This window comes from Passer domesticus, unplaced genomic scaffold (genome assembly GCF_036417665.1).
Source record: "Passer domesticus isolate bPasDom1 unplaced genomic scaffold, bPasDom1.hap1 HAP1_SCAFFOLD_44, whole genome shotgun sequence".
Lineage (NCBI taxonomy): Eukaryota > Metazoa > Chordata > Aves > Passeriformes > Passeridae > Passer > Passer domesticus.
In genome coordinates, this window is record NW_026990160.1 from 1,127,112 (window position 1) to 1,136,970 (window position 9,859).

Below are 9,859 nucleotides of genomic sequence, written 5' to 3' on the forward strand. Positions count from 1 at the left end.
CTGTCCAACCAAATTCTCCTCTCTTCCAACTAAATTTAGTCATAGTTATCTCTTGCTTCCTCCTGTTCTGAACATCTGCAGGAGAACGGTGGGGAGAGGGGGGAACCTCTCCTCTCCCTTTCTTGCTTGATATTACACCTTTAACTGTTTTATTGTTTCCAAATATTAATTACTTTATCAATATTGATTACTGTTTCAATTTTGTCAGCATGAATCATACCTATTTACCACACACAGTTCTCATCTTTTGGGCATTTAGGAGCTTTTCATTTTGCTTTGCACCCAAGAAAAATATACCCCCAATTGTGCACAAATAACTCCTTTAGCATGTCCTCATTTTCAGCTGGTTTTTCCATTGTTCTCTGCTATCTTGTCCTCATCTTTCCACAATTCCTGTGTCTATTCAAGTCCAGCCTGGGACAGTGCACACATTTGCTTTAGTTCTGTAGTGATTTATGCCCGGGGATCCTGCCAACCACACCCATTTCAATGTTGCAACAACCTAACTCTGGGCTGCAGTATGCGAATCACACTCTGCTGTGTGAGCAGGCAGAGCACCAGAGCAGGCACTGAAGAAGGGGTATTCGGTACATTAGTGAAGTGAGTGCTGGAACCTGGGCTAGCTCTTAGAACTCCGGCACTACGGCAGGAGTCGGGAACTGCCTCGCTATGGGGATTTACCAGAGGCAGAACCTTTAGTGCCACTTGCTCTCCAGTGCCAGACACAAGCCACGACAGGGACGAGGCACAGGAGAAAGGAGGAGGCGTCCCGTCTTCAGGTTCCGCAAGGAACAGCTTAGTCCAGGTGAAGAGAACAGGATGAGAAGCCCCTAGCTGTACTGCCCAAGGGGTTTTGTACACATACAAGTCATGGGGTGGATGCAAACAATGAACCAATAGGGAATCCTCAGGAGAGGAGTGAGGGGATTACATCAAGTGTCTGGGGCCAGTTGGGGTAGGAGGGTGGAGAGGATGGGTCACAAGGGCCAATGGGGCTTCCAGGAGTAGGGGAATTCCAAAGGGGAGTTGCAATCAGGGATTAGCCCAAAGGTTTGGGAACCAAGGGGCTGGGTTGCCTTGACAGGCAGGGAAAGAGCTGGAACAAGGGGTGGGGAAGGGCATGAGGGACAGTTTGGAGGGAGGGTAAAACCCACAGGTAAACCAACTCAGGAAAAACATGGGGGCACAACAGAGCCCTTAAACAAGACTTGAAATGGAATCAATACAATAAATTTGAACTGCAACAATCAAGAGCATCTTGAGGGATGCAGCCTGACCAGCAATGTTAGCAGGCAAAACAAAGTTTTTGCTGAGCAATGGCCCTTTGATGAAGCAAAACATTTACAATCAGGGCAGTCCATTCATGCGGATGGGCGCACACTCTGGGGGTACAGCTGGGGCCATGAGGTCACAGCAGGGCTCTGGGGTCACAGCAGGTTGAGCTCTCAGCAGGCCCTGAGGTCACAGAGGTGCCAGAGGTGCCAGAGACCCGTGGTTGCACAGCAGCACAAGGAGCCAGCAGTCAGTCCCTGAGCACAACTGTTGCGGCAGCAGCGGCGGTGGCAGCAGCGGTGCTGACGTTGGGACAGCGGTGTCGGGACAGCGGTGGCAGCAAGAGCTGCGGGACTGGCGGAGGACAAGGCACCATGGCCCTTGCTCTGCGCCTCCTACTCCTGCTGCTCCTGGCCGTGGCCCTGCCTGCCAGGGCTGCCCAGGCTGCTCCGCTGCAAGCGCGGCGAGCAGGTGAGCCGGCAGCCTGGCTGCCCTTTCCCGGCACAGCGCTCCCTGCTCCCTGGGAAGCGCTGGGAATGGTTTTGCCCAGGGCTTTAGGGAGGGTTTCCTCTGTGGGAGGGAGAGAGACCCCACGGGCCCTGGGCTACTCCAGCCACCCCTCCAGAGATGTTGCAAAGGGCCTGCAAAGAGGTTGGAGAGTGACCAGGAGCCAGCCCAGAGCTCCCCAGGCCCCTGTGCAGCTTTGGCCATGTCCATTCCCATCTGGCTCCCACAGCCTTACCCAACACCCCTGCAGTGCCCAGTTCCCTGTGGCAGAAGGGGATCCCAGCACACCATGGAAATGTTTCTGTTCTCTGCTCCCTTCTAGACTGGAATCGTGACATGGGTTCTCAGGAAGTCCTGATGAATGATGGTTTGAAGTTCCTAGAGGATGCTGGAGGCAAGTTTTCATTCAGCCTTTCCTGAGTGAATAATCAGGATCAATGCAACAAAAGATCACTTATAAACCATTAATGTTATCATAATCTTAAGGTTGAAAGAATCTGGAAACCTTGCCCTGCTCCCTTCTGGAGGCCTGAGGGCTCCCACAGGATCACTGTCAGTGGGAGGAAGGAGCATTTAGCTTTCAATCTTCCTCCCGTGTGCAATGCCAGTGTGTCCTTCCGTGTGCTCTGTGCAGCCACAGAGAAGAGCAGAGAGAGAAGGGGCTGGGCCGGGGCCAGGGCTGTGCCCCGGGGCTGAGCCTTGTGGGCAGCCTGAGGATCTCCTGCAGTGCCACAGGAGCTCTTCTGTCCTGCCTTTCTTTGCAGCTGAACCTGCCGGTGAAGGCCCCACATCCAGGACTGAGGCTCTGGGAGATGCTGAGGGTAGGTCAAGGCCTTTCCCCTGGGAGAGCTGCCAGCTCAGAGCCCAAACTTGGCCACGGAGGCAGCGCTGCAGGTGCCAGCACAGAACCATGCACGTGTGTGCCCTTGCCCTGCACGATCCCCTCACCGCTCCTGCGGCTCAGTGGTGCCCGTGCAGATCAGCGGAGATGGCAGAAGCTTCTGTGGCTGTTGAGTTACAGGTGTGTCTGCAGGGAGGACTTCTCCAGCTCCAGCGCTGGATGCTCAGCCCCAACCCAGCTCCCATGGCAGGGGTGAGTAGTGTGTCCCTGCTGACCACACAAGTTGAGCTCTGCTTTTGTGGGATCCATTCCTGGGAAATGGAAATATTTTTCTCTAAGGTTCTCCGACAGGGAAGATCCAAGACAGAACAGACCAGATATCCCTGGAACCCCCCAAACAGACGAAGCAAGAGCTGAAGGAAATGTGGCAGGGAGGACAAGGTGGGTGCATTTTCCTCATGCTTTCCCTGGGACTCAGCAGCCGGGGGCTTTGGCTACACATCTGGATGAGACTGTCCCGGCACAGCAGGAAGGTATCCATGGCCCATTCCCAATGAGGAATGTTTCCATCTGATCCAGCTGTGCCTTTTCCTTTTTCCAGAAATGAAAGGAGAGCCTGTGCACATGGAAGCATTACCCAGAGGAAGCAGTGGTTCCATGCCAGCCTCTGCTGCAGGAAGGGAGGCCATGCCAGACCCAGGCCCAGGAGGTAATCGCTGTGCCTCTGGGATTGAGCCCTGCTGAGGCTTGAGCTGCCCTCTCTGCTGCTTGGCAGTGCGGGCACAGCCTGGACTAGAGCGGCACAGCCCAGGGGAATTATCCCCAACAGGCTCAGGGCACTTGGGTACTGAGCAGTCCTGCTGGGGTCCCTCCTTGGGAGACATGTCCTGAAACCTGGCAGCGACTGCACGGGGTGCCCACGGTGGGGAAAGGACAGAGGGGGAGAGCAAGGCTCCAGTGTGTCCTGAGAGGACCTGGCTGTTTGCCCTTGGGATCTGGGAGCTGTCCCAGCAGAAGGAGGGCGGGAGGGAGGGAGGGAGGGAGGGAGGGAGGGAGGGAGGGAGGGAGGGAGGGAGGGAGGGAGGGAGGGAGGGAGGGAGGGAGGGAGGGAGGGAGGGAGGGAGGCATAGCTGTGGCACTGCCTGCTGCAGTTTTCCCGAGGGCTTCAGGGAGGATTTCTTCTGTGTATGAGGGAGAGAGTCCCAGGGCCCTGCATTTCTCCAGCCACCCCTCCCAGGGATGTTGCTGAGGGCAGGGAAAGAGTGTGGAGAGTGACCAGGAGCCAGCCCAGAGCTCCCCAGGACCCTGTGCACCTTTGGCCATGTCTCTGTTCACATCTGGCTCCCACAGCTTTACCCTTGCAGTGCCCAGTTCCCTGTGGCAGAAGGGGATCCCAGCACACCCTGGAAAGTGTTCTCATCTGTGCTCCGTTCTAGATGAGGTTGCCGGGAAGGCTTCTCCATTAGCTTGGATGAATAAAGTTTCCAAGCCCTTGGAGCCTCCTGCAGGTATGTTCTCAGTGTGCCACCAAGGAAGAATTGTAGACAACTGGGCATGAACCAGGTGACAGAAGCTTCTGTGGCTGTTGTGTTACAGATGTGTCTACAGGGAGGACTTCTCCAGCTCCTACCTTGGAAGCTGCACAAAAGCCCAGCTCCCATCAGAGTGGTGAGTAGTGTGTCCTGCTGACCGCACATGCTGATCCCTGGTTTTGTAGGATCCATTCCTGGGAAATGGAAATATTTTACTCTAAGTTACTCCAACAGGGAAAATCCAAGATACAACAGATAAGATATCCCTGGAACCATCCAAACAGATGAGGCAAGAGCTGAAGGAACTCCTGCAGACAAGACAAGGTGGGTGCATTTCCCTCATGCTGTCCCTGGGACTCAGCAGCCGGGGGCTTTGGCTGCACATCTGGACTCGCCGTGCCCGGCACAGCGGGAAGGGATCCATGGCAGCCTCGCTGCCCCGCTGCTGCTTTCACACCCTGCAGGGCTGTTTCCCAGCCTGGCCTGGCTGCACTTCCTCCCCAGCCTCTGCAGGAAGGCATTTGGCATCAGCTGACAGGCAGCCCAAACTGTAACACACCCTGAGATCCCCCACTATATCCAGCCCTACAGATTAGGAAAGGGTGGCTGTTTGGAGGTGGAAGTGCTCACATCATGCCACTGTAACCTGCCCATTTTCCTGCTCCATAAATTTCACAAATATTACCTCTGATACCACCACCCAACTGGGAACAGCCCCATCTGATGCAGCTGTTTCCCTTCCTTTGTCAAGAGATGGACATAGTGCTTCAGTGGAAGGTGGCATTTCTTGAAGGAAGCACTCCATCTTCAGTGCCAGCCTCTGCTGCAGGAAAGAAGGCAATGCCAGACACGGGCACAGGCACAGCAGGTAATTGCTGTGCTGGGCTCAGCCCTGGCCGGGGCTGTGTGGCAGCAGCTCTTCCCCCAGGGCCTGCCCTTGCCCGGCCCGGCAGCAGCCAAAGCTGGAGGTGCCTGGGCTTCCAGGCCTCAGGAGCTCGTTCAGAGCCCTGGGAAACGGGACTGGTGCAGCAACGTCCCTCGCGCTGCAGCTGCTGCGGAGTTGGCCCTGAGTGCCCAGAGGCCCAAGGCACAGGAGCAGCCCCGAGCAGGAGCCCTGCTGCCAGCCCAGGGCCAGAGCCAGCCCTGGCACACAATGGAAACAGTTCTCATCTTGGTTTTCTTCCAGACTGGGATGCTGGGAAGGATTCTCCATTAGCCTGGCGCTATGAAGTTGTGAAACCCTCTGGGCATTCTGCAGGTATGTTCTCACTGTTCCACCAAGGCGTAATGTTTGACTGACTGGTCAGGACCAGGTGACAGAAGCTTCTGTGGCTGTTGTGTTCCAGATGTGTCTGCAGGGACGACTTCACCAACTCCTACCTTGGATGATGCACAAAAGCCCAGCTCCCATCACAGGAGTGAGTAGTGTGTCCCTGCTGTCCCCTCAGGCTGAGCCCTGCTTTTGTGAGATCCATTCCTGGGAAATAGAACTACTTTCTCTTAAGGTCCTACGATAGGAGAGACCAAAGACATGGCAGGCAAGAAATTCCAGGACCCGTTAGAAATCATGTGGCAAATGCTGAAGGAACGTCTGCAGAGAAAGCAAGGTGGGTGCATTTCCCTTGTGCTGTCCCTGGGACTCAGCAGCCATGGGCTTTGGGTGCACATCTGGACACGCTGTGCCCGGCACAGCGGGAAGGGATCCATGGCAGCCTCGCTGCCCCGCTGCTGCTTTCACACCCTGCAGGGCTGTTTCCCAGCCTGGCCTGGCTGCAGCTTCTGCCCAGCCTCTGCAGGAAGGAATTTGGCATCAGCTGATAGGCAGCCCTAATTGCACCATACTCCATGCCCACCCTCAGATCCTCTGCAATTTCCTGGTGTCCAGGCAGATCAGATGTTGGAGCTGTTTGATGAAGGAAGCAGCCTTGGGTTGTCCCAAAATCCTGGGTGTTTTCTGATCCTTATCCATTCCTTTCACAAGTGATGCCTCCTGAAATTGTCCCCTACCCCATTCCCAGTGAGGAATGTTTCCATCTGATCCAGCTGTCTCTTTTCCATTCTCCAGAAATGAAAGGAGAGCCTGTGCACATGGAAGCACTTCCCAGAGGAAGCAGTGGTTCCGTGCCAGCCTCTGCTGCAGGAAGGGAGGCTGTACAAGGCACAGGCACAGGAGGTAATTGCTGTGCCTCTGCGCCTGAGCCCTGCTGAGGCTTGAGCTGCCCTCTCTGCTGCTTGGCAGTGCGGGCACAGCCTGGACTAGAGCGGCACAGCCCAGGGGAATTATCCCGAGCAGGCTCAGGGCACTTGGGTACTGAGCAGTCCTGCTGGGGTCCCTCCATGGGAGACATGTCCTGAAACCTGGCAGTGACTGCACGGGGTGCCCACGGTGGGGAAAGGACAGAGGGGGAGAGCAAGGCTCCAGTGTGTCCTGAGAGGGCCTGGCTGTTTGCCCTTGGGATCTGGGGGAGCTGTCCCCACAGAAGGAGGGCAGGAGGGACAGAGGGAGGGAGGGATAGCTCTGGCAATGCCTCCTGCCGTTTTCCCCAGGGCTTTAGGGAGGATTTCTTTTGTATGTGAAGGAGAGAGCCCCGGGGCCCTGTGGTGCTCCAGCCACCCCTAGCAGGGATGTTGCTGAGGGCAGGGAAAGAGTGTGGAGAGTGATCTGGAGCCAGCCCAGAGCTCCCCAGGCCCCTGTGCAGCTTTGGCCATGTCCATTCCCATCTGGCTCCCATGGCCTTAGCCGACCCCCTGGCAGTGGCCAGTTCCCTGTGGCAGAAGGGGATCCTAGAATGCCACTGATATCGTTCTGATATCTGCTCCCTTCTAGACTGGAATCATGACTTTGATTTTTTTGAAGCCTTGCCGGAAAATGGCTTGAAATTCCTGGAGGATGCTGGAGTCTATTCCTCCATGTGGCTTTCTTGACAGAATAATCAGTGTCAATGAGACAAGAGCTCACTCATAAGCCATTTCCCTTAACATTATGGAAGGGCTGAGGGATTCTGAGAATCTTGCCCTGCTCCCTTCTGGAGCCCTGAGGGATCCCACAGGATTGCTGTCAGTGGGAGGAAGGAGCATTTAGCTTTCAATCTTCTTCCCGTGTGCAATGCCAGTGTGTCCTACCATGTGCTCTATGGAGACACAGAGAAGAGCAGAGAGGGAAGGGGCCGGGCCCAGGGCTGTGCCCCGGGGCTGACCCTTGTGGGCAGCCTGAGGATCTCCTGCAGTGCCACAGGAGCTCTTCTGTCCTGCCTTTCTTTGCAGCTGAACCTGCTGGTGAACCTCCCACATCCAGGACGGAGGCTCTGGGAGATGCTGAGGGTAGGTCAAGGCCTTTCCCCTGGGAGAGCTGCCAGCTCAGAGCCCAAACTTGGCCACGGAGGCATTGCTGCAGGTGCCAGCACAGAACCATGCATGTGTGTGCCCTCGCCCTGCACAATCCCCTCACCGCTCCTGCGGCTCAGTGGTGCCCGTGCAGATCAGCAGAGATGGCAGAAGCTTCTGTGGCTGTTGAGTTACAGGTGTGTCTGCAGGGAGGACTTCTTCAGCTCCAGGGCTGGATGCTTGGCCCCAACCCAGCTCCCATGGCAGGGGTGAGTAGTGTGTCCCTGCTGACCACACAGGCTGAGCCCTCCCCTTGTGGGATCCATTCCTGGGAAATGGAACCACTTTCTCTTTGGTCCTCCAAAAGGAAAGACCCAAGATACTGCAGCCAAAAAGTCTCATGAGGCAGATGAATTCCTGAGAGAAACACAGAAGGAAGCACCCGGAGGACAAGGTGGGTGCATTTCCCTCGTGCTTCCCTTGGGTCTCAGCAGCCGGGGGCTTTGGCTGCACATCAGGACACGCCGTGCCCGGCACAGCAGGAAGGGATCCATGGCAGCCTCGCTGCCCCGCTGCTACTTTCACGCCCTGCACGGCTGTTTCCCAGCCTGGCCTGGCTGCAATTCCTCCCCAGCCTCTGCAGGATGGAATTTGGCATCAGCTGATAGGGTGCCCCAACTGTACCATGGGCCTGAGATCCCCTGCCATTTCCCCGTCTCTGAGAAGATCAGGAGGTGCAGCTGTTTGCACAAGGGAGTGCACTGGCCCAGCCCCAATTACCTGGACTTTTTCCTGATCTTTACCTGTGACTTAGACAAGCATTGCCTCCTGAAGGTGCCACCTCCCCAGTGGGGAATATTTCCATTTGTTCCTGTTGTCCCTTTTTTCCTTTTTCAAGTGATGGACCAAAAGGCTGTTCAGAAGGAGGAACAGCCAGGGAGAAGCAGTGGCTCATTGGCAGCCCCTGCTGCAGGAAGGAAGGCAATGACAGACACGGGCACAGGCACAGCAGGTAATTGCTGTGCCGGGCTCAGCCCTGGCCAGGGCTGTGTGGCAGCAGCTCTTCCCCCAGGGCCTGCCCTTGCCCGGCCCGGCAGCAGCCAAAGCTGGAGGCGCCTTGGCTTCCAGGCCTCTGGAGCTGGTTCAGAGCCCCGGGGAAACGGGACTGGTGCAGCAACGTCCCTGGCGCTGCAGCTGCTGCGGAGCTGGCCCTGAGTGCCCAGAGGCCCAAGGCACAGGAGCAGCCCCGAGCGGGAGCCCTGCCGCCAGCCCAGGGCCAGAGCCAGCCCTGGCTCCCAACTGGGCAGGGGCTGCGCTGGGTCCTGACAGGGCCTGAGCCTGTCCCCTGGGGCTGGGGGAGCTGTCACGGGGCAGGGAGGGCCAGGGCTGGCAGTGGCTGCTCAGGGATGGCTTTGGCCCGTGTCCCTGGCAGCAGCCACTGCCCAAGCAGCTGCGCTGCCCCCGGGCTCTCCTCCCGGCCTGCTGGGCTTTGTTGGCTGGCACAGCCTGTGCCAAGGGCTGGCAAGGTGCCTGCAGGCCCCAGCTCTGGGGGAAACAGAGAACGTCCTGCCCGTATCCACCGTGCTGCCATCTCAGCAGTGCAGCACAGCACGGGCTCACACTCCCCATCTCTCCCACAGATGCAGCCGGCACCACAAGACCTGTTCCCAATGCCCAGGATGGCCTCAGAAGGGGTTTCTGTCAGGGAACAGGCTGCTGGCTACTGTTACTGGCAAGTGTGCTTTGTTTGGGGCTTGTGTTCATGTTGTACTGCTTTGGAATCGGGTATTCCTGGAAGAGAAAACAGTGAGTGTTTTGTTGCTCTCCCCCTCAAACAACATGTTTTGGAAGTCTAATTTGGACGGGGAACATTCCCATTGAGGCTGCAGTGGAGTTGTGGCCAGTCCATGATTGTCCAAACAACTCTGCTGAGGGTTCGGCTGCTGCCCAGTGCTTCCATTGGCCTCTCAATTGCTGGGCCTTGTCCTGGGGGCCCCGCTGGGGCTGCACCCAGAGCTGGCTCCCACTGAGGCTGCCTGGCCAAGAGCAGCCCCAAGGGCACAGGGCAGAGGCAAGGGAGGTGGGGCGGAGAAAGAGCAGGGCCGAGATTGCCCTTGAAAGGCAGAGGCGCTCTGGGGCCCACTCCTGGCCAGGGACCCTGCCCAGAGCCGTGCCCTGCTGGCCGGGGCCTTGAGGGGCAGCTGTCCAGTGGGGCCCAGCTGTGCCAGCAGCTCCAGCCGTGCTGGGGAGCCTTGCCAGCTCTGGGCCCTGCTGTGCACGAGGGTCCCTGTGTGCCACTGGCAGCTGGGGCCTCGGCCACCTCCTCTCTGCACAGGAGCACCTCGGGACACGAGTTGGAAGACGGTGGCTGCACCTCACACCC

At 57.3% G+C, this 9,859-nt stretch overlaps 2 long non-coding RNA genes across 2 annotated transcripts; both read left to right on the forward strand.

Moving 5' to 3' along the window:
• Positions 1-5,495: 5,495 nt before the first annotated feature.
• LOC135292715 (uncharacterized) lies at positions 5,496-6,185 on the forward strand. The gene is made up of 3 exons (XR_010354893.1): positions 5,496-5,570; positions 5,658-5,759; positions 5,900-6,185. It is a non-coding gene; the product is annotated as an uncharacterized LOC135292715 (long non-coding RNA).
• Positions 6,186-7,829: 1,644 nt separating this feature from the next.
• LOC135292753 (uncharacterized) lies at positions 7,830-9,461 on the forward strand. Its single transcript, XR_010354919.1, has 3 exons — positions 7,830-7,930; positions 8,375-8,488; positions 9,117-9,461. It is a non-coding gene; the product is annotated as an uncharacterized LOC135292753 (long non-coding RNA).
• The last annotated feature ends 398 nt before the right edge of the window (positions 9,462-9,859 follow it).